The sequence below is a fragment of the Macrobrachium rosenbergii genome, chromosome 3 (genome assembly GCF_040412425.1).
Source record: "Macrobrachium rosenbergii isolate ZJJX-2024 chromosome 3, ASM4041242v1, whole genome shotgun sequence".
Lineage (NCBI taxonomy): Eukaryota > Metazoa > Arthropoda > Malacostraca > Decapoda > Palaemonidae > Macrobrachium > Macrobrachium rosenbergii.
This window is the reverse complement of record NC_089743.1, coordinates 85,002,652-85,024,970: the sequence shown is the minus strand read 5'-3', so window position 1 is coordinate 85,024,970 and position 22,319 is coordinate 85,002,652. Positions and strand designations below refer to the sequence as shown.

At 36.1% G+C, this 22,319-nt stretch overlaps 1 protein-coding gene across 2 annotated transcripts in view; it reads right to left on the bottom strand.

Moving 5' to 3' along the window:
• LOC136826645 (atrial natriuretic peptide receptor 1) overlaps positions 1 to 1,261 on the bottom strand; it is a 137,913-nt gene extending 136,652 nt beyond the window's left edge. For both annotated transcript variants that reach the window (XR_010849673.1, XM_067083984.1), the window contains exon 1: positions 1,091 to 1,261. The gene's annotated coding sequence lies outside the window, so the exon portion shown is untranslated. The remainder of the gene's footprint in view (positions 1 to 1,090) is intronic.
• Between the last annotated feature and the right edge of the window lie 21,058 nt (positions 1,262 to 22,319).

Sequence of the window (22,319 nt, the reverse complement as noted above, 5' to 3'; positions counted from 1 at the left end):
AATCTTACTGATAGCAGTGACTGGACTAATAGTGCACGCAATGATTGTGTTCTAAGCTTGTGACGTAAACAAATAAGAGGTCAGTGGTAACTATTCTAGCCGTGGAGAAGCGTTTGAAGCAGCTGGTTCTAGCTGGTTAGCGCTTATAACAGTTTACACGCTACCTCGGCTGATCAGGAATTCTGAGGCCTTGGTTTTAACTCTCCCACTTACCGAGATCTAGGAATAAGATGAGCATCTCTTCGTTGGGGGCTGTGGACCCCTTATTAGAAGGAAATTTATTATTCGACTGGTCTGTTTCCCTTGAGGCCATTGGCAAAAGCTTTTTGCTTCCGTAAGACCCCGGGAAATAAAACGAGTAGTATTCTTAATGTTTACGTGGTGGTTGGAGCTGGGATGTTGGGGGTGTCACCAGATGGGGGCTTGAGATTTAAGATCCCATATCCTAAATTCAATCTCCAAAAAATCAGAAAAAACAAATGAGTACGTATATGGATATATATATATATATATATATATATATATATATATATATATATATATATATATATATACATATATACATATATGGATATATGTCGATGTATGTACATACATGCATTCATATTTGTGTATGTATACAAAGGCATATAGACTCAGTGTATCTAAAAACGCTTATCTTGGTGTCTGTATGATGTAGAAAATGTTTATTCATGCACACTTTAGCGCAGGGACGCCAGTTCGTAAGAAGACGATGCCAAACCAGTATATTTATATATTTTTTTAAATATTCGTGATATAGTCATCCCTACAGATGCACAAAAATACCAACTTGTCTCGCTCCTTCACTCTCCCACTCCCGATCGATCCATTACTTTTCCCTTGTTCCCCTCGCTAATTTGGCAAAATCGTTCCCCTCTGTCAGACTTCCAGTTTGTAGGCCGATATTTCCACCGCCGCAAATAAGAATGTTTCTAATAGAAAAAGACTTGAGAACCATAAGCAAAGCAATATAAACTCGAAGATGAAAAAAACGTCGATAGCTGTACGACCAGAAAAAAAGACAAAAAACGAACGAGAAAAACGTTTTGAAAACACGGACTCAACTCACGAGATCTGACGAAGCATCGACGGCTGCTGCACGATTTTAAACCAATTCCACAACGGACACTCGACGAGCGTTCAGCCAGTTATCCTTTTCCCGGGGAAGCGTGGTCAATGTCAACGCGCGCGTGAAGGAAACGGCCTCGCCTCGGCCCACTGCCGATTCACACTGAAGACCGAGAGGTTTCTTGCCGTCAGTTCACACAGGCTGTCAGCGATGCCTACGCTCTCTTCCGGCCTTTCTCCAGAACGGGACATCTCATGGATGTGAATGGGGGGCCTTAGAACAGACTCATTTTATCCGCTTGTTATTGACTGATGTGTTACTTTTGTCTAGCACCCGCGTAAAAACGTCGATAATCTTGCGGATTCAATTACTTATACGTGACGGAGTTTACCTTTGGCGTAAATGACATTTCTTCATAAATGATTGTTTTTACATCTGTGTTGTATCCTTATTTCAGTTATTATTAAGAAATTCACTTGTTTATTTTTGTATTGATTTATTTAGTTATTTTTGGCTTGAGCGAAAATGTCGATAATTTTATGATCTTTTAATTTTAATTGGGGGATTTACCTTTGGTCTGAGAGACAAATTGCGTATTAGTAGGCAGTGTATATATATATATATATATATATATATATATATATATATATATATATATATATATATATATATATATATATATATATATATATATATATATATATAAAACATCATCCGTTTGGCCCTCATTACACACACACACATATACACACATATATATGTGTATATATATATATATATATATATATATATATATATATATATATATATATATATATATATATGTGTGTGTGTGTGTGTATAAGATTTTCCGACTCACATCAGGATCAGAACCCAGGCCTTTCAATTGCAAGGCAAGGGCGTGAGTCAGAAATTTATTTCTGTTCCACACGTGATTGTGTTGATTATTTGTATACATCATATATATATATATATGATATATATAATTTATATTTATATATATATATATGTATATATGTATGTGTAAATATATGTATATATAAATATATAAACATATGTAAATGCATGTGTATATATGTATGTATATATATATATACACATATATATATATATATGTATATATATATATATATATATATATATATATATATATATATATATATATATATATATATATATATATATATATATATATATATATATATGTGTATATATATATATATAGTGTGTGTGTGTGTGTAGTGGGTGTGCATATATATACATATATGTGTGTAATATATATATATATATATATATATATATATATATATATATATATATATATATATATATATATATATATATATATATGCCTAAGATTTGAACTCAGCAACCTATTTCTCTGTTTACCATTCATTCCATGTCCTAAAGAGTGTTTTTTTTCATGGACCAGCATTTAAATTCTACTGTACACATCAGGCGATCTTCGCGGTAAATCCATTAGCAGTAGATTAGTGTACTGGTCATAAGTAATACTGTATCGTCTACGTGGTGTTATTTGATCATTTTATCAGATTTTTCACGTGACCTATGATTCAGGCCTATTCTGCTAACAAGAGGTGTCTCGGAATAAAAAAAAATACTAGTCACTGCCACATTCAAATTCAATTGCTGAGTCGTGGATGAACCCCTGTGAAGTAAACCTTCTGTAACGTCAGCTCAGCTGCTTATACACATTCACAGAAGGTTTATCAGCAGCACGTCGTCCCCCCCACACACGCCGCGATATTTATCACTCTTGCACATACCCTAATTAGTCTTGACTGTTGAGACCCTTACTTTTCAACATTTATTTCACTCCATTTTATCACCACTTTGTGTCTCGCTCTCCTCCTTCTTCCTAACACTCTTGAATTATTAATTATTTTCACCAACCTATCATCATTCATTCTTTCCACATGACCAAACCTTCTCGATTGATCCTTCCTTTTACATACGCTAACCTTTTCATTATCGCTTCACAGTTCCTCGTTGGGAGTGTGGGTTCCGTTCTCAGCTAGCACTCTGCTGGCCGCGAGTTCGAATGCGACCGGCCAATGAAAAATAAGAGGAATTTATTTCTGGTGATAGAAATTCATTTCTTTCTATAATGTGGTTCGGATTCCACAGTAAGTTGTAGGTCCCGTTGCTGGGTAACCAATTGGTTCTCAGCCACGTAAAATAAATTTAATCCTTCGAGGCAGCCCTAGGAGAGCTGTTAATCAGCTCAGTGGTCTGGTTAAACTAAGGTATACCTAACTTTCTTCTCACCCTCTCAGTATTAATGTTGCTTATAGTAGTCAAACAGTTCATCACAACACTTTCACCCTTTCATAAGCATTTGGCAACCACATTTCACTTCCATAAAAGAGGGTTGGCTCAGACTACCACAATGGCTTCTTTAGCCGGTAGTTTTGTTACTTCAACCATTCTTTGATTCGCCTCTTTACTCCTACCTTCATCTGTTATATATAATCCTAAATATTTATACAGATAGACTGCTTCTATTCTTCAACCATCCTATTTAACATTCATCACTCCATATCCCGGGTTTCACTTAACCTCATAAACTTGCTCTTGCTCACATTTACTCTCAACTTTCAAGCTCCTTTACTCAGTTATTTCTCTTATAAATCATAAAACGTTACAGATGATCACCGGTTGTATCATATTTATGATAGTTATATTTGACAGATTATTGTGGTATTTGACTGGCCGTTGAACATTTTTATACATTGTTACATGATGGAGTTTTTTTTATCATGGTTGGTTCTATTAAAATGGAGAAGGCCGGAAAGCTTCTACAAAACCCTGTTAATATTATAGTTGTCTATCAAATTCGGTATCATTGTCATTGTGATTTTCAACCAAATTCTTTAATAATCTTTGAAAGTGGCATTCTGTCAAATTTTATAGTTTTTGTCAGATATGTAGACAACTGTCCTTCGGGAACTGTTCTGCCAGTATTAGTAATGCTGATGAAATATCTTAATCACTTTTTATATAGTATACGCAAGTGGTATCACCTGGAAATAGGTATTAAAAATAACCTTGGAGATTTGAATTGTAAAACCAGTGAAACACTAGGCCAGTGCTCTATGTACTCAGTCATAAGTTAAGTATACCTTAGTTTAACCAGACCACTGAGCTGATTAACAGCTCTCCTAGGGCTGGCCCGAAGGATTAGATTTATTTTACGTGGCTAAGAACCAATTGGTTGCCTAGCAACGGGACCTACAGTTTACTGTGGAATCCGAACCACGTTATAACGAGAAATGAATTTCTATCACCAGAGAGAAATTTCTCCAATTCTTCATTGGCCGGTCAGGAGATTCGAACGCGGGCCCAGCAGAGTGCTAGCCGAGAACGATACCAACCCGTCCAATGAGGAACTGTACTTAGTCATACAGAGCAGAAAAGGAGAGGAATCAGGCTTGCAGCTTCATATGCTTGGAATCATAGAAGACACCACTGCACCCCCGACGTAGGTTTCACCCTTGCCCGCCCTTGGTTAACTGGAAGGAGATTTAAATGCATCCGGCCACTATTTGTAAAGCAGGAAAGGACTGATACCATTCTTAGAGGTGGATACAGTGCCATGTTTGGCTACTACTCTTCCTTTATGTCTTCTGTGATTGAGTGAATAAATGGATAACCTGTTGTTTCACTTATTGGTGGTTAAAGTCACTAGGAGGAGGTTATTGTGCTTTTCAAATACAACGATAGTTAGAAAAATTCTGCACAATTCTCAGTCAGATCCTGTAACTCTCTGAACTTTGTAAATTCGTTAATCATTTATTATTGTAAAGGCATCTTGAAATTCAATAACCCGTGAAATTCTGTAATTGTCTGTCAGGTCTGTGAATGTTTCCAAATTCGTGATTTAATGTCAAACTTGACTCTGTAGGTCAAGTTTGGCAGTTATTCTGTTTATATAATTGTTGCTCGAATACATTCGACAGTCAGAATATTAAGACTGTCAAAATTACCAGGCGGCCTGTACTGATTTGTCGGTTGCCTTTCCAACTCCATAATCATCTGTCAGTATGAGCAGGAAGTCGATCTATTTATGCAATTATTTGTTAAAATGTAAAGACTGCCTACAGGATTTTCAGTGTCTGTCACAAAGAATAAGCAACTCGTCAAAATCTGCAGTCTTCTTCCAAGAACACAATTTTTTCGTCGATTCCATAATTGTTATCAAAATTAACAGGAGTCTATAAAATTTTGTAATCATCTGTTAAGACAAGTTAAACAACCTGTCACTATGACAGACAGTTGCAAAATTTATATTGTTAACAAACGTCAAGATTCATGTAATCGTATGATTAAAATTTTGATCAGACAATACATTTGTGGAACTGGACAGGCAATACAAGCAATTTGTCAAGCTAATACAGACTTGGGTGGACGCTGCCAAATATCTTGACAGATTATCTGCCAAGATTTGACAGCCTCCAAGTCTGTATTACTCCTTGACAAATTGCTTATATTGCCTATCCAGTTCCAGAAATGTATCGTCTCTATCAAAATTTGTAATCATCTGTCAACATCAGCAGACAGTCTGTCAAGTTCTGCAATCGTTTGTTAACAATAAAATTTTGCAACCGTCTCTCAAAATTATAAGATGTTCTGTCAAATGCCGTAATTGTCTGAGACAATGAATATTCGGCAGTCAAATTTCGTAACTGTTGCAAAATATATAGCTAGACTGTCCAATAGGTAAACAGTTTGCCAAAATGGTTGCACCCTCTGTCAAATTCTGCAATTTGTTCTCCGACATTGTTAGACGTCCATGAAATTCTCCCATATTCTTTTAACGTGAGTAGATAGTCTGTCAAAATTTGTAGATCCTCTGGCAAGATCTGCAATCTTCTGTCAAATTTGAAGACGGAGTTGATTTTCCCTTCAGGTGAACTAACAAGGTTAGATATCACTTTTGAAATGGGATTTTTGGACCCTCTCTCTCCCTCTCTATTTCTTCCTGCCCCCAAAGTCCCTAAACTCTCTCTCTCTCTCTCTCTCTCTCTCTCTCTCTCTCTCTCTCTCTCTCTCTCTCTCTCTCTCTCTCTCTCTCTCTGCGCCATTGGCTATATATGTCCTTCTATCCATGTGAGTTTGTGATTTTCTAAATTATCATTTATCATCGTTATTATGAAGATAAACAGAAGCTATGCATTTATCCAGATTTCTCTTGTCTGTTTTTATGTCTATTTATTGTTTATCTGTTTTCTAAGAGTAATTTCTAGGAGGGAAGGGCTCCTAGATGAGAGTTGGTAGGGTCTGAAAGTGGGCTTGGAGACTTCCTTTCTTTTTTTTAGTAGACGTAAACATAGGCTCAATGGTCCGTCTCATTAAGCGCCCCAAACACCGACTATCCAGACGAAAAAGAAAAAAAAGGCAGAAGAAGACAAAGAGAAACAAAAATCCTCCGAAGCAACAGGTCGAGCGCAGGACGAAGCAATAGAATAAGAAAAAAATGTCACTCGAACGAACGCGTTCGTAAATTACTGCGATGTGACAAAACGTAGCGCCAGCCTTGAAAGATCATTATATTCTTCCACTGCGTGAGCTTCCGAGGGCTGGGGAAAAGATTTCGCTCCACTGACATAACGAGAATGACTTTCCCTCGCTGAAGGACTTTCTCTAGTTATTTCTGGATCATCTTGGTAACCCGCGCATGCACGGTGCTTAGCGTTATCAGCGATGTTAGGTATTTGCTACTTCTTATCGCTTAACTTATCAGTATCTATAAATGCTATCTAATACCGAGGGCCGTGTCAGAAGGTACAGCCGGATGTGTCATTTTCCTCAGCTTCAGTGTAAAACTTTGATACAAATGGCTTTCTACACTGCTAAGCAAGGCAGGTATATAGGCCTATGTTTTCATCCCTGGGAATGTCAAGTTTTTCCTGCAGAATGTTTGGCAGTTTTTTTGTTTATTAGAAGGATGTCACACATAAGTTACATAAGATTTCTCCACAAATTTAGATCTACTGTAACTTAGGCCTTTTGACTAACAACAAGGGGTTAGGTGCTGAGAGAGATGGGAACAACTTTTGGGAGATGGAACCTTATGGAGGATGAAACCTTATGCATTATTACCGTAGATTTTAATAAGATTGTATTAATTTTAATAAAATTGTATTATTTAATTTTAATAAAATTGTATTAATGTGGCCGGGATGGGTTTGCCCGGCCTCCTCTAAAGTCCGGGTTCTGTGAACATCGTTGCTTTTGAGAGAGAAATCTTCCGCTCTCTCTCTCTCTCTCTCTCTCTCTCTTTGACCTTTTAATCTACCTCTTTTTCTGCATCGTCTCTTCCACCTTGCTGTCCAGCCACTCCAACTCCTCCTTCTCACTCTCAGGCACTGAATGGCTGAAAGTTTTCCAGTGCTTTGATTTAGAGCTGAATTTTCGTGAATAAGTCTCTCTCTCTCCTTTCTCTCTCTTCATTATTTCTATATATTTTTCTCTTCCTCTCTTCCTTTTTTACAAATGCTGATCTGAATTTTTTTCATTATCAAGATAATTATTGCGTAGTATCCATCATTGCCAACGTTGACAAAATAAAAAATTCCTAAAAATTTTTTTTGAATAAATAAAGTAGATAAATATTCAGAATGAGGATTTTACCCAACAACCCACCGTACAAAGTGCAAAGAAACTCATCTCAAAATGAATAACCGTGAAGAAGAAAGAGTTATGATGTAAATCACCATGATCAGTTCATCAATCTTGCAAAGTTTTGATCACTTATTCACAGAGCTTTTCCAATTTTGGAGGTTTCTTTTTTAATTTTTTAGTTCATTGTTTCTTAATATTATATACATATATGTATACATATATATATTTTATATATATAAATTTCTGACTCACATCAGGATCGAACCCAGGTCTTTCAATTGAAAGGCAAGGGCTCTACCCACTAGGCCATACAAGTCATAAAAGAAGTTGGAACCTGAATGCAACTGCACCCAAGGAATTACCTGGGCAAGCTAACTACGTGTCAATTGGGTCATTGCTGAGTCGGGAAATTGGGGAAAACACGCTGGCATGCAAGCAGTTAGCTTGCCCAGGTAATTCCTTGGGTGCAGTTGCCCTCAGGTTCCAACTTCTTTTATGACTTGTATGGCCTGGTGGGCAGCGCCCTTGCCTTTCAATTGAAAGACCTGGGTTTGATCCTGATGTGAGTAAAATTGATTTCTGTGCCACACGTGATTGTGTGTTGATTGTTTCTATATATATATATATACATATATATATATATGTATATGTATATATATATATATATGTATATATATATATATATATATATATATATATATATATATATATATATATATATATATATATATATATATATATATATATATATATATATATATATATATATATATATATATATATATATATAATACACACACATAAATTCTTTTTTGTTTAAAGGCCAATGGGACCGATCCGAAGAAAACAAGAAATGACAGAAGAAAGCAATTCATTTCCGGAGGGACGGAGTCTTCGCTTGAAAATGTTTGGGCGTTCTCCTGACGCTGTTTTTCCCCAATAATTAAAAACCTTGTTTCTCCAGGAGGCTGGAAAAGGTCTGTCAGTCCCACTGCGGTTAAGTCCACGTTCTCTTTTCCTTTTCCATTTTCTTATTATCTTGATAATTTTCTTAATTTTGCGGTTTATTTTTATTTTTCAAAAGGAAAAGAGTCCTCATTAATCAACAGCTGAGACGAAAGCAGTTTCTCCTGACTTGAAAACGAAGTCAGAGGTTGAGATGGCTAACAGTAGCTGTTTTCACATTGCCGTTTTGCATTTTGTCAAAAATGATAATTTTAAGAGAAACTGAACGTAGAATAATGGGAAGCTTAATTAATGTTCATGTCTGACATCTATTTATCTATGATCTGTGAAGGGATTGTTGAGTCAACTGTCCTTTATGGAAGTGAAGTATGGTTGTGGAATGTTAAGAAAATGGAACGGTTGACGATATTAAAATGAAATGTTTGCGAACTGGTGCAAGAGGAACTGACGGGAAAAAAAATATATATGGAGTGACAAAGAAGGTATAAAAACGTTAGCGTAGGTGAATGGATGGATGAGAATATTTGAAATGGTTCGGTCGTGTGGAAAGAATGTCCGATAATAGGTGAATGTTGTGGAAAAGGGGAGAAGAAGACCTGGAAAGGGTTGAATAGGTGGGATAAAAAAGGAATTGGAAAGGAAGGGTAATGATATCGAGGCAACACAAGATTGTATTCAAAATAAGGGTGAGCAAGTCACTATGTGCATGGGTGACCAATGGGCATGATTCAGCCTTGAAGTAAAAAGGTGTGTGTGACATTTAGCTCTGTAAATTTTGTATATGACCATATATATATACATATCATCCATGATTCAGCAGTTGAGGTATAATACACATACATATCAGTAACCATTATATATATGTATATATACACAAATTATATACAAATCTATCTTATTTAATATAAATTATATATGTATATTTAAATATTACTGCTACACATAACATTGATTGTATAATATCAGCCTGACTGAGACAAAGACGTATATATCTAGATTCAAACTTTAACGTGAAATATAGCAATTTTTTCCCTATATGTAAAATATATCACCTTAAAAATATATCCATCCTTTTTCCTTTCTAACTATCTATAATGTTTTGAAACAGAGCATCGCTGGGATGACTTGTGATTCAGGAGAGAAATAATGATTAAGAGACCACAATCCGATGGGCCTAATTTCTTTGATATTATTCTATTAGTGAAGTGAAGAAGCAATTTAAAGACTTCTCGCACAAAATAGTGCACAGCGTTCGTCCAAAAAGTCGCTGGTTTGATAAAAACTTCGCCCATTCTTTTATCTTTGTCGTTTTCGCATTTCCTTTGTTTCCTCTTCATCCACCACTTGGTGTTTACGAAGTCTAGATTAAGCCAATTTATTATATTGTTAGCTTCAACCCCGTTATTCCAGTAAAATACCTCGTTTTTTTTAAGTCTCGATGCTTTTTGTATATTTTTTGTGTTTAAAATATAAATTTATCAATTATATTATTGTAAACGTCCGCAGTTAATCATCATAAAGTCTATTCTATCTTCTTATTAATTACCCTTAACTATAATTAACGATTGTCTTTGATTAACATATACATATTATAATCTTGTGTTTGCATATATATAAATTGAACAATAAATGATCATAAGACCCTATATAACAATATATATATATATATATATATATATATATATATATATATATATATATATATATATATGTTGTATAATCCAGTCCAGAGGAATGTAATAAACATTCACAAACTTTCGGAATCATTAACAAGATGAAAACCAGATAATTTCAAAACGTTTACGGTTCCTTCCTCATATCCTTCGTTATTTGTCGCCTGACAGTGTTGCTATATTTTTGCAAAGTAAGTTATGAGCCTTTTCCCTTCCCACTTTAAATTAGGGACGTTAAACAAACAAAGACAAAGAGGATCGGGAGAGTTTGAAATTCCCTCATAGCGTTGGAGCAAAGTTAAGGACCTTAGGCCACCTCTGGATATCTTCAAGGGTGGAAATCAATCAAGTTACTGACTTCTCGGCTTTCGGAGAATATCCAAACATTACTCAGAGAGAGAGAGAGAGAGAGTATCCAACATTGTTGAGTTTGAGTAAATGCCACAATAATGGAAAGGATAGACTGTATTTTTTTTTTTTTTTTTTTTTCAAAATACAAAAAAGGATAAAAAACAGGAGAGCTCTCGACTGTTTGCGCAACGGTCCCCTTCAGCCAACTGAGTAAAAATACTTGTTTACCTTAAAAAGACAAATTGAAAAGAATTTTTTGTGACAGTCCAGGAAAACATTCGAACAACCTTTCGGCGTGGACATAGCAGTTATGTAATGGCTGTTTCCCCGTATCTGTGGGCCAACCGACTTCGACAACCTGTGCGGGGAGAGATGAGGGAGACAGTATTATCAGGGGCCTCGAGAAAGTGCCTGAAATTTAAATTTATGGAATGACAGACTAGCCTGTCTGCATGTCTGTCCTCCTGCGTAAAGGCTTTATTGCCATCTAATGTGTTGCAAATATTTATCCAAGCCCCATCCACTACTTTTCTATGGTCTACTTAACTACTTCTATATATTATAGTTTTAGCTCCCTCCCAATCCATGGCATGATTATTCTCCCAACAATGTTTAGCAATAGCGCTGTTTTGAGCGAAGTCCCTAACCGCTTTTTTACGTTCTTGTAGTCTAATGTCTTTCCCACTACCTGTCTCCCCAAAATAAAATAAATTACAGAGCTTGCATTTTATAGAATAAAATAAATTACAGAGCTTGCATTTTATAGAATAAAATAAATTACAGAGCTTGCATTTTATAGAATAAAATAAATTACAGAGCTTGCATTTTATAGAATAAAATAAATTACAGAGCTTGCATTTTATAGAATAAAATAAATTACAGAGCTTGCATTTTATAGAATAAAATAAATTACAGAGCTTGCATTTTATAGAATTTTATAGAATAAAATAAATTACAGAGCTGACTATACTCTATGTCTCTCTTGTGACTATCACTATCAGTTCTGTGCTTATTATTCTTATTGAATTTGGATTTGGTTGAATTTTCATATGTGAAAGCTACTTTAACATTACCTGTACTCTTGATCAACTGGGCTGTTGATTTTAATATTTCAGATTGATCACGGCAAGAGATTCATAGCGCTTCCATATCATGAAATATTAAAATCAACAGCCCAGTTGATCAATAGTACAGGCAATGTTAAAGTAGCTTTCACATATGAAAATTCAATCAGATCCAAATTCAATAAGAATAATAGCCACAGGATTGATGGTGATAGCAACAACAAGAGAGACATAGGAGTATATTCTATAAAATGTTTTCCTGCACTGTCACAAATATTCTTTTCAATTTTTCTTTTTAAGATAAAAAGTATTTTTATTCAGTTGGCTGAAGAGTAACGTTGCGCAAACGGCCGAAAGCTCCCTTGTTTTTATCCTTTTTTGTATTTTGAAAAAAAAAAAATACAGTATCATTTACATTATTGTGGCTTTTTACTCATTATTTCTATCACAATATAGTGATGCACCACAGAGTGTTAAGTTTATACAGACCTACAAATAGAGGCCTAACTTTTGCTGCCAGATTAACAAGTTGCACCTGACTGAGTTATATATATATATATATATATATATATATATATATATATATATATATATATATATATATATATATATATATATATATATAATCTGTATGTGTATATTTACATATGTTTATGAAATATATATATATATATATATATATATATATATATATATATATATATATATTTTTACTCGTATTAGGCTTCAGTAAGACAGGGTGGTTTAGATTCCAGATTCCTTCATTTACAAAATACAATTTACCATAGTACAAGCTTTCGAAGACATACCGATGCACTAAGGAGATAATTATTATTATATTGTTAGGAAGATGAAACCTGTTCATATGGAACAAGTCTAAAGGGACCATGGACTTGAAATTCAAGCTTCCAAAGAATATGATGTTCATAAGGAAGAAGTAAGAGGAGGTAAAGGAAAATACATAAAGAGGAGATCCCATTTATTAAAAAAAGAAAAAAAAATAATAAATAGATAAAAATTTATTAAAATGAAAGGAGAATAGTATTAGAAACTTTTTCTAACCCATGGGGTGACCTACCCGTTGATCTCCGTGGTCTCATGCTTAATCCTTCGTTGTTCAGGAATATCTCCCTGGTGTCCATCTTTTTAAGTTCTTAAATATTTGGTATATAAATTTCACAAGTGATCTAGCGCTCAAAAGTGTTCCCTATGTAGTCTTCCATCGTTTTTTTTTAGCAGTTGATGAGGGCGTTCTCTACGATCAACCTCGGTGTTTTATTCTTGCTGTTGTTTGTATGAAATCTGTTTTTTTCCCACTTGATCTTACGCTTATAATTCTAGCAGCGTTTGACCAGTGCCTAGGCTTGCTTGTGGTAGCGAATGTTCTGTTCAAGCATGTGGCTTCCTCTCTCCTTGCACGATTTAGTCAGAGCAGCAATTCGTGCAAGGACACACACACACACAGACATCTATAGGTGTGTGTGCGTGTATGTATGTGTATATATATATACATAGTGTGTGTGTGTGTGTGTGCAAAATGTAATAATGTATACCTTCAGTATTCTTTTCGCCCCAGCCTAGTGCTGGTCCAAGATAGAAAACGTGTTTCCTCCGCCACGTCGAACAAAGAAAACGTGTAAGTGAGGCAATCTATGCTAAACATTCTACTAAGATTTCTGTATTTCGAATTCGTAGTTTAATCGTTTTCTTTTTTATTTGTTTACACAAAACAACCTCATACTCTGAAATAGCCCAGGTCCGAAAAACGCAAGAAAGGGTCATACGAGTCCGACTTGGCCAGCCGGGAGCGATAGAATGCTTCTAAACTAGGACAGAGTCAGCCATCGGACAAAACAAAACAACAAGCAAGGTCTATAGATTAAATCTATTAAATCTATAGACCTTGACAACAAGCATCCCGCTCTCTCTCTCTCTCTCTCTCTCTCTCTCTCTCTCTCTCTCTCTCTCTCTCTCTCTCTCTCTCTCTCTCTCTCTCTCTCTCTCCTCGTGCGTCGCTCGAAGGAACGCAACTTCTACCATACAATATTCCTGTCTGTTTCAGATCCAGGCAGCTCTAACCACTGTTGTCCTCGATTCATGAACGAGTACAAATTACAATACAAAACAAACACTACTTACAGTCTTGATGCCAATGAAGAAACATTCCACATCATGTACACATAATGATTAAAATCCACCGAATCTTCTGTAAGTCAAACTGTATGTATGTTTTTTGTGGTGCTGTTTGTGAAGACTGCCAAAAGGGCGCACTGTCGCCATTTCGCATATATTATGCTACTTCATTGTTCCCCGCGTATGCATTAATTTGTCCCGAATCTCATGCAAATGTCCATATATCCGCGTCCATGCGGAATTTCTGGCCTTTCCATTGACATATGTTTTATCATTGAACGTTTATATTGTCTCTCACCATCGCCATCTGTTTACTGTCTGTCGACAAGTACAGATGTCCGAAAACATAAACAATCTGTTTTTACAATACAAAACATACAGTCTTGTCTCTTGATGCCTGTGAATGAAGAAACATGTGATACACAATGTGTGACATTCGCTAAATACCATAAAGTAAAAATGAAAATTCTGTACATTTTGATTCAGTAAGACTTAATTAATGAACCAGTAACCATAAATAGACAACACCTACTTGCATTGCCAGTATGTCATGTACACAAATACCTTCTTCTGTATCAAACTATATGTTTCTGTTTGTGATATTTCGCATATATGCTACTTCATTGTATGCATTAATTTGTCTCGAATCTCATGCAAATGTCCATATAATTTCCTGGCCTTTCCATTGACATATATTTTATCATTGAACGTTTATATTTTCTGTCGTCTGTTTGTCTGTCGTGATGTGTAAGTGTTTTGTGTCTATGTGTTTTACGTTTGAGCCAGCCAATAGCAAAAAGATTCTGTATTTATTCAATAAGGAACCAGTAATAAAGTAGACAACACCCAGTTTATAATATTTACAATATATATATATATATGTGTGTGTGTGTGTGTGTGTTTTATTTGATATTTCAAAATATTACAGTGATATATATATATATATATATATATATATATATATATATATACATAGCTGACCAACCCAGAGCTGCCTGAGATGACTGAATGACAACCGATAATTTCTCTCTCTCTCTCTCTCTCTCTCTTCCCAACCTCCACCCTTTGGTGCCATTGATGTCTTACTATTCTTTTCTCTGGTAAGTCATATGTATACTGAAATGATAAATTCGTAAAGTTACTAAGTCTACAGGCATACCCAGCCCTGTTCCACGGGCAGAGCCAACCCCGTTTCAGGGAAGCCCTTCCCACCCCAATCCCATTTGGTGCCCTTTGGTGCTAGTGATGTCTTACCCTCACAGTGCTGATTTGTTGAAATTGGTAGATGTGTTTCAGAGTTAAGCCCGCACATACACACACACACACAAACACACACTTACTTACATACATCCATATATATATATATATATATATATGATCATGAAGCTACAAATATCGCTTAATATCAAATCCACGCTACCTCGGGAATATCCCCGATGGGGAATTATCATCGAAGGGGAATTTATAAGTGATAAATGGACGGGCACTGCCGAGTCTCGATCCCACGAAACACAGACGCGCATCCAGCGAATCCAGTCGACGCTAACCACTGAGCTATCAAGAGAGGTATAAGTTAACGCCGAGTCTGGTGTACTATATTTACCCGTCGAGAGCGGGGAAATTGTACTTATTAGCCTCGGCATTAACCCACCTCGACCATGATAGTTCATTGGTACGTTTGGAACACGCAGCTCTTTTTATGACATTTTTTTATCACACCGTGATTTATATATGATCATGAAGCTACAAATATCGCTTAATATCAAATCCACGCTACCTCGGGAATATCCCCGATGGGGAATTATCACCGAAGGGGAATTTATAAGTGATAAATGGACGGGCATTATCTCGATCCCACGAGACACAGACGCGTATCCAGCGAATCCAGTACGCTAACCACTGATAAAGAGGTATATTTGATATTGCCATATTTGTAGGATCAATATAAATCACGCATATATATATATATATATATATATATATATATATATATATATATATATATATATATATATATATATATATATATATATATTGCCAAGAGGTAAGCCTCGCACATGCCATCTCATCCTCCAATGCTAATATAAACTCCAATATAATAATGAACTGATTGTTACCAAATAGATATTACTACAATATGATGGCCTTATGTGTTATCAACTTTCACTTATAGCAACAGATTTGATTAAAATTAACATAGCTGAATTATTGTTAATTTTATTATTAACACGACCATTATAAAATTTTTTGTCGTATTTCAAATGATCTTTCTATCAGTCAGGTGCGATTATACGTTCTATTCTTCTTTTTATAACCCTATAAATTGGCCAGTAATGTGCCCAAATCATTTATTTATATGGATTTCGGGTTGCTCACACATCAAACTAAAATTGCTGGCCCTCAATATTTGCAGGGTTTTTTTTTTTTTTTTTTTTTACAGAGGCATTAACTTAGGGGGCTTTACGCCGCAGCAGAGGTTGCCTCTGTAAACTTTGTTTTTAATTGTTCTCCGACAAAGGGCTTTGTTTACGGATTTTTACGCTAAGCCAGAGGTTGCCCTTGCAAGTTTTTTTTTACAGAGGCATTAACTTACGTGGTTTTACACCGCGCCAGATGTTGCCTTTGCAAGTTTCTTTTTACAGAGGCATTAACTTACGGGGTTTTACACCGCGCCAGAGGTTGCCTTTGCAAGTTTTTTTTTACAGAGGCATTAACTTACGGGGTTTTACACCACGCCAGAGGTTGCCTTTGCAAGTTTTTTTTTTACAGAGGCATTAACTTATGTGGTTTTACACCGTGCCAGAGGTTGCCTTTGCAAGTTTTTTTTTACAGAGGCATTAACTTACGTGGTTTTACACCGCGCCAGAGGTTGCCTTTGCAAGTTTTTTTTTTTTACAGAGGCATTAACTTACGTGGTTTTACACCGCGCCAGAGGTTGCCTTTGCAAGTTTTTTTTTTTACAGAGGCATTAACTTACGTGGTTTTACACCGCGCCAGAGGTTGCCTTTGCAAGTTTTTTTTTTACAGAGGCATTAACTTACGTGGTTTTACACCGCCCAGAGGTTGCCTTTGCAATTTTTTTTTTTTTACAGAGGCATTAACTTACGTGGTTTTACACTGCCCAGAGGTTGCCTTTGCAAGTTTTTTTTTACAGAGGCATTAACTTACGTGGTTTTACACTGCGCCAGAGGTTGCCTTTGCAAGTTCTTTTTTTTACAGAGGCATTAACTTACGTGGTTTTACACCGCGCCAGAGGTTGCCTTTGCAAGTTCTTTTTTTTACAGAAGCATTAACTTACGTGGTTTTACACCGCGCCAGAGGTTGCCTTTGCAAGTTCTTTTTTTTACAGAGGCATAACTTACGTGGTTTTACACCGCCAGAGGTTGCCTTTGCAAGTTTTTTTTTTTTAGAGGCATTAACTTGCGGGTTTTACACCGCACCAGAGGTTGCCTTTGCAAGTTTTTTTTTTTTTACAGAGGCATTAACTTACGGGGTTTTACACCACGCCAGAGGTTGCCTTTGCAAGTTTTTTTTTTTTTTTTTTTTAGAGGCATTAACTTGCGGGGTTTTACACCGCGCCAGAGGTTGCCTTTGCAAGTTTTTTTTTTTTTTTTTTACAGAGGCATTAACTTACGTGGTTTTACACCGCGCCAGAGGTTGCCTTTGCAAGTTTTTTTTTACAGAGGCATTAACTTACGTGGTTTTACACCGCGCCAGAGGTTGCCTTTGCAAGTTTTTTTTTTTTTTTTTACAGAGGCATTAACTTACGTGGTTTTACACCGCGCCAGAGGTTGCCTTTGCAAGTTTTTTTTTTTTTTTTTTTTTTTACAGAGGCATTAAGTTACGTGGTTTTACACCGCGCCAGAGGTTGCCTTTGCAAGTTTTTTTTTTTTTTTTTTTTACAGAGGCATTAACTTACGTGGTTTTACACCGCGCCAGAGGTTGCCTTTGCAAGTTTTTTTTTTTTACAGAGGCATTAACTTACATGGTTTTACACCGCACCAGAGGTTGCCTTTGCAAGTTTTTTTTTACAGAGGCATTAACTTATGTGGTTTTACACCGCGCCAGAGGTTGCCTTTGCAAGTTTTTTTTTTACAGAGGCATTAACTTACGTGGTTTTACACCGCGCCAGAGGTTGCCTTTGCAAGTTCTTTTTTTTACAGAGGCATTAACTTACGTGGTTTTACACCGCACCAGAGGTTGCCTTTGCAAGTTTTTTTTTTTTTTTACAGAGGCATTAACTTACGGGTTTTACACACGCCAGAGGTTGCCTTTGCAAGTTTTTTTTTTTTTTTTTACAGAGGCATTAACTTATACGGGTTTTACACTGCGCCAGAGGTTGCCTTTGCAAATTTTTTTTTACAGAGGCATTAACTTACGTGGTTTTACACCGCGCCAGAGGTTGCCTTTGCAAGTTTTTTTTTTTACAGAGGCATTAACTTACGTGGTTTTACACCGCGCCAGAGGTTGCCTTTGCAAGTTTTTTTTTTTACAGAGGCATTAACTTACGGGGTTTTACACCGCGCCAGAGGTTGCCTTTGCAAGTTTTTTTTTTTACAGAGGCATTAACTTACGGGGTTTTACACCGCGCCAGAGGTTGCCTTTGCAAGTTTTTTTTTACAGAGACATTAACTTACGGGGTTTTACACCGCGCCAGAAGTTGCCTTTGCAAATTTTTTTTTACAGAGGCATTAACTTACGTGGTTTTACACCGCGCCAGAGGTTGCCTTTGCAAGTTTTTTTTTTACAGAGGCATTAACTTACGTGGTTTTACACCGCGCCAGAGGTTGCCTTTGCAAGTTTTTTTTTTTTTACAGAGGCATTAACTTACGTGGTTTTACACCGCGCCAGAGGTTGCCTTTGCAAGTTTTTTTTTTTTTTTTTTACAGAGGCAATAACTTACGTGGTTTTACACCGCGCCAGAGGTTGCCTTTTGCAAGTTTTTTTTTTACAGAGGCATTAACTTACGGGGTTTTACACCGCGCCAGAGGTTGCCTTTGCAAGTTTCTTTTTTACAGAGGCATTAACTTACGGGGTTTTACACCGCGCCAGAGGTTGCCTTTGCAAATTTTTCTTTACAGAGGCATTAACTTACGTGGTTTTACACCGCGCCAGAGGTTGCCTTTGCAAGTTTTTTTTTTTACAGAGGCATTAACTTACGGGGTTTTACACCGCGCCAGAGGTTGCCTTTGCAAGTTTTTTTTTTTACAGAGGCATTAACTTACGGGGTTTTACACCGCGCCAGAGGTTGCCTTTGCAAGTTTTTTTTTTACAGAGGCATTAACTTACGTGGTTTTACACCACGCCAGAGGTTGCCTTTGCAAGCTTTTTTTTTGTCAAAGGCATTTAATCTTTAAGAGGAATGCTCTCTATCCTGAAGGAATAGTTCTTTCTCTCATTTGAATGCTTCTCTTTCGTGATCAAGCTTTGCTCTTACATCTTCTTACATCTGGGTTTCAATTTGACCCTCTCGGAATTTGTTGAGGACATGCATGTGACAATTCAGATGCGCTTTCAGGACCAAATCATCTCTGCGAGCCCCGAATACTTTCTTTTGCTTTCTCCATATTGCACTGCAAAGCATGGCATGTTTGCACCTTCATCGCCAAACAGTTTAAAACTTTGTACTCAGTGCCTCTCTTACGTCTAGTTATGAAATAAGACACATTGTCTCTGGCGATTCCGAAGAATTCAAGACGATCTCCAGGTTCTGCATCCTTTGGATTTGTTCCAAAATACTAAAGTACAACGCTGGGCGAAGAAGGAAGCGGATTTGGTCCTTACTGGAGACGAAGGGCTTCGGAAACTTCTTCGGGGAAGGCCACATTCTTCGAGATCACTCTCACATTCCCCGAAGAGCAGCGGATCCGAGAGGAGTCCTTCTTCCGAGTTATTAGTCTACCTTTTTTTTTTGGATGAAGAACCTGTACTCGGTGCCTTTTTAAAGTCTAGTTTTGAAATAAGACACATGGTCTCTGGGGCTTCAGAAGGCTTCAAGACGATCTCCAGGTTCTTCAGCCTTTGGATTTGTTGCACGATGCTAAGCTAAAATACACCGCTGGGCGGAAAAGGAACAGGATTTATATATATATATATATATATATATATATATATATATATATATATATATATATATGTATATATATATATATATATATATATATATATATAATATACTATATGTATAGTTATATATATATATATATATATATATATATATATATATATATATATATATATATACTATATATATATATAATGTTTGTGTGTGTGTGTATTTATATAGGAACACTTTGTCCTCATTCCGTAAATTATCTTGAGAATCTGTTTAGGATTTCTTCAAAATGTAAGGTGTTGGTCCTAGCTTTAATTTCTATATTACTGGTAATCACTTTTGCAGGTGAGTCTTGGCAGCTTATCGTCAGGTTTTATGTTGTCTTCAAAGTTTTTCGGCTTCACGGAAAATGTATAGTAAGTTACTTATTATTACATAGGTAATTCGTCGTACTGTTCATGAGCTTATTTTGAAAAATTATCTTCTGAAAATAGAGGTATTTCCTAGTTTTCTCTTTGGTCGTAGATTATGTTTTCATTACACGAACACGCACACAGACACACACACATATATATATAGTAAATGTACATGTATATGTATATATATATTAAATGTACATGTATATATTTATATATAATATATATATATATATATGTGTGTGTGTGTGTGTATTTATATATGTACGGATATAATTGGTATTTGCCTTGTCTCAAAATTTAAAAAATACATTTATTAAGTTCCCTCATTGCGGTGATTTTAAACCTACATTGATATTTCTATTTATCTGACTTTGTTTGTGTCAATACCGAATGAATACAATTTATTAATAATCTACTGCATGAGCTCTGTAAGAAAACCCTTAGTAGAAGGGTTCATTAAAATAAAAAGAACTGTATTCCTCGCAGTAATATGTAATGACAGTAACGCAACGCGAAGCAAAGTCACAATTACAGAATGACTGCTCAAGGTGATTCACAATTCACCCTCCAAAGCCTTTGACAACCACAAATATGCTCACGCATGACTTCAGTGATATATTCGTGTCGTAATGAAGGCTGGGACTGGATCATCAATGTATTGTCCTATCATCGCGTGGATCACTTCCTCAACTGGATGTCAGTATGACACCAATATCAGTATGACAAAGAAACTGATTCAATAGTAACAAGAACGAACTATCAAAGGAAGGACTTAACGAAAGGAGTCAACAAAACAATGGAAGAGAGAAAGGAATACACTTGTTCCAAAAGAGTTGAGAGAGAGAGAGAGAGAGAGAGAGAGAGAGAGAGAGAGAGAGAGAGAGAGAGAGAGAGAGAGAGAGAGAGAGTATAGCCACGCCACGATAAACAGGTTTTTATTACCTTAGTTATGAGAACATAGGCCTAGTGTTTCCAGTTTTGGTGTATTATGTGGTATGGGGCCGTTCAAAAGTTACGTAACGCCTTAGGGGGGAGGGGGTATGGTGAAGTGTTGTGCGTGTGACAGTAGGGAGAGGGGGGATTGCAGCCATTAGTTATATAACATTTTCAGATTTTTTCCATCGTTTCTTTTGAAAATATGTGAACGTAGAAGGTCAAAAGAGAGGTAGTAAAGATTCTGCAATAGACTTTTATTATATTTTAGTAATATTGAGAATGTGGTATTTATTTAATTTATTTTTTTTTGCATAATTATATGTTTAAAAAGATATCACAAACTCAACCCTTGTTTGTTCTTCAACATTTTCTACTATATGTATTATGTGACAGAATAATATCACAAACTCATCCCTTTTCTGAGCTCCGACATTCTCTACTTTATGCCTAAATATGACTTAGGAAAATATCACAAATTAAATGAATACTCTTCTAAACATGGCATAAGAGAACATTTTCATTTTAAATTTATCTGTGATTCTTTAATATATCATAACATAAAAGTATGAAGAAAAACCTATAGGTAATAATTTCCAGGTATTAGCCTAGACTTTAATATACTGTATTATTACATAAAAACAGGGAAACATACTAATTCGGGGTGGGGGCTACTAGCTGATGTTGGATAATTTTCTGGGGGGAGTCTGGACATGTATTATGAGGTGTGCCAGGGGGAGAGGGAGGGTTCAAAAATTACCAAAAAAAAGTGATACGTAATTTTTGAACGGCCCCTGTCCACAGAAAAAGTTCTTCAGTTGACTTTAGTCCCACAGGCAGTGTTGCCAACACCTTCGTGGTTGCTCTGTACCTAAACGCTCAATGCTGTGTACCGGGCATTAGTTGCTACTTCGTGGAGTTGCCAATTGTCTCCTTATTCTTAGCTCACCACGAAGTGTACCAAAATACATGACGGGAACTGTACAATAA